General features: G+C 39.5%; 1 pseudogene; it reads left to right on the top strand.

Moving 5' to 3' along the window:
* The first annotated feature begins 149 nt into the window (after positions 1-149).
* Positions 150-2396, top strand: LOC122440112 (annotated as a pseudogene).
* Positions 2397-2801: the final 405 nt, after the last annotated feature.

Below are 2801 nucleotides of genomic sequence, written 5' to 3'. Positions count from 1 at the left end.
TACATCTGCATGAAGTCTATTTCAGAGGAATTTAATAATACCTGTTTAAAATTAGAGCTCATTTTTTTGGACAGAAGAGAATAAACTATCCTAGCCAAAGACATTTCATTTGAGAAAAACAAAAGGCTTGAAGCCCAAAATGTATGTAAGAATTTCAACATATTTTATACATAGTCAGTGAACTGATTTGTAATATTTGAGTACTGCCTTTCATAGTTTTTCAGTTATCATCAATTGAGTTAATTGAGCATATTTTAAGACAGTGGTTTTATCAGGTTTTAATATCTTGGGGAAAATTCACATCTGACCATAACTGAATAGATATGTCACCTAAAGACAAAATACTCTACCACCTTATGTAAAGTATTAAAAATGTAGTTTTGTTCTCTTAATTTGTAGTCAGGTTCAGCCAATAGAGGAATCAATTCATTTAAAAACATAACTGCCTTTTTCTCTTAAAATCACATCATTGCAATTTCATCTATAATGAAATTCTTTTGTGAACTATGTCAATGAATTTGGATATTGTGAGTCACTTAGCTGGATTTTAATTTTATCAGTATGAGTTAGTCTTAGAAATTAGAGAATTCTAAAGCTGGCCAATCTTAGACATTGTTTAGATCTACCCCCTTCATTTTATACATGAAAAGGACTCTGACATTCAGAGTTTCAGGAAGTTGACTAAGTCACACGGCCAGTCAGGTGTTAGACTAGGTCTTGCCACGCACCCCAAATCTCTAGTACCACCTGGGGCCTTGTGTTCTCTCAGAGAAAGCATTCTTAACCATTCTGGACCAACACAAATTAAGAAACAACTTTAGAAACCTTCCAAAGTAACAACAGGAAAAAGAAACCTTACAATTGAATGTCAGTATTCCTAATTTATAAATTTTGGAACATATGTCATTTGATTTTATAAATACTCATTGAGCCCTATGGTAGGCAAAATTCTAGGAGGACCCTAATGAACCATTTACCCTTGTATTCTCTCCCTTTTGAATATGGGTGAAACTTACAGATATGATGAAATATCCCTGCTGTGATTATGTTACATTACAGGGCAAAAGGAAGATGAACTAGGGTGGGCCTGGTCTAATCAGGTGAGCCCATTAAAAGCAGCCTGGTTCTCTCCGGCTGGTTACAGAAAATGATATCAAAGAGATTTGCTCCCTCTCTAGCTGCCATCTTGCATCCCCGCATGTGTGTGCCTAACCTCAACTGGTCTGCCTGAGACCACCTGAGCGCCAACCCTAGTCCTATGCATGCCCCCATTTCCACTCCAAGAAGATGAAAGAAACTATCATGAATCAAGAGAAACTCACCAAACTGCAGGCACAAGTGTGCATTGGTGGGAAAGGAACTGCTTGCAGAAAGAAGGTGGCTCACAGAACAGCCACAGCAGATGACAAAAAAACCAGTTCTCTTTTAAAGAAGTTGGGATAGACAATATCTCTGTTACTGAAGAGGTGAATGTGTTCACAAATCAAGGAACAGTGATCCACTTTAACAACCCTAAAGTTCAGGCACCTCTGGCAGCAAACACCTTCACCATTACAGGCCATGCTGAGTCAAAGCAACTGGCAGAAATGCTCCCTAGCATCTTAAACCAACTTGGCGCAGACAGTCTGATCAGTTTAAGGAGACTGGCGGAAGCTCTGCCCAAACAATCTGTGGATGGAAAAGCACCACTTGCCACTGGAGAGGATGATGATGATGAAGTTCCAGATCTTGTGGAGAATTTTGATGAGGCTTCCAAGAATGAAAAAAACTGAACTGAGTTAACTTCTGAAGAAAATAAATCTTGAAGAAGTTACTGGAAGCTGCGATTTTGTATTATGACTGCTTTTTAAAAATTTGTTTATGGATCTGATAAAATCTAGATCTCTTAATATTTTTAATCCTAAGTCCCTGGACACTGCAGCTCTTTTCAGTTTTTGCTTATATACAATTCATTCTCTGCAGCTAATTAAGCTGAAGAAGCCTAAGAATAAATTTGAAACAAAGATAAATAAAATTCCTTGCCTAGTGAAAAAAAAAGGAGAGAGAGAGAGAAAGAGAAAGATGTGCTCCTACCAGCCTGGCAAGAATCAGACATCAGTGTTGTGAACTGCCAGCAAAGCAAGGAACTGGGCAACCTCTAGGAGCTGAGTAGTACCTGGCCAACAGCCAGCAGGAAAATGACATCAGTCCTACAGCTTCAAGGAGATGAATCCTGTTAACAATCAGTGAATCTAGAAGAGACCCATGAAACCCAGGTGAGAATCACAGCCCTGGGTTATTTATATCTTGGGTTCAGCTCAGTGAGAATTTGATCAGAGAATTCAGCCACACCATGCCTAGGCATCTGATCTACAGACACTATGAGATAATAAATGTGTATTATTTCAAGCTGCTAAGTTTGTTGTAATTTTTTACACAGCAATAGAAAACTAATAGAAGTCCTTACAACACTGAAGCTCAATGGGAGGTGGTGGGAGTATAAAAGTGAATCAGGCACAGTCCTTGTCTCAGAGGCACTCACTGTCTCGGGCAGCAGCGAGAGGCAAGTTAACGAAGCACTACGATGCAGCACTGTGAGAGCTGGGGCTGAGACATGTGAAAAATGGAACAGCAGCCAGATGGGGAAAGGGGCAGGAAGACGTCACAGAAAATTAGACTTAAATTAGGTGAAGAGGAAAAGAGTGTGGAAGGGCATGGCATATTTAGAAAATGGCAGATGGCTTTGTGTGGCTGGCATGAAGGGGAGGGAAGTGAAGGGCATAAGACTGATGAAATAGATAGAGGTCCACATTGTGAAGGAC

The sequence above is a fragment of the Cervus canadensis genome, chromosome 4 (genome assembly GCF_019320065.1).
Source record: "Cervus canadensis isolate Bull #8, Minnesota chromosome 4, ASM1932006v1, whole genome shotgun sequence".
NCBI lineage: Eukaryota > Metazoa > Chordata > Mammalia > Artiodactyla > Cervidae > Cervus > Cervus canadensis.
The sequence above is the reverse complement of the archived record's forward strand: the minus strand, read 5'-3'. Positions and strand labels throughout refer to the sequence as shown.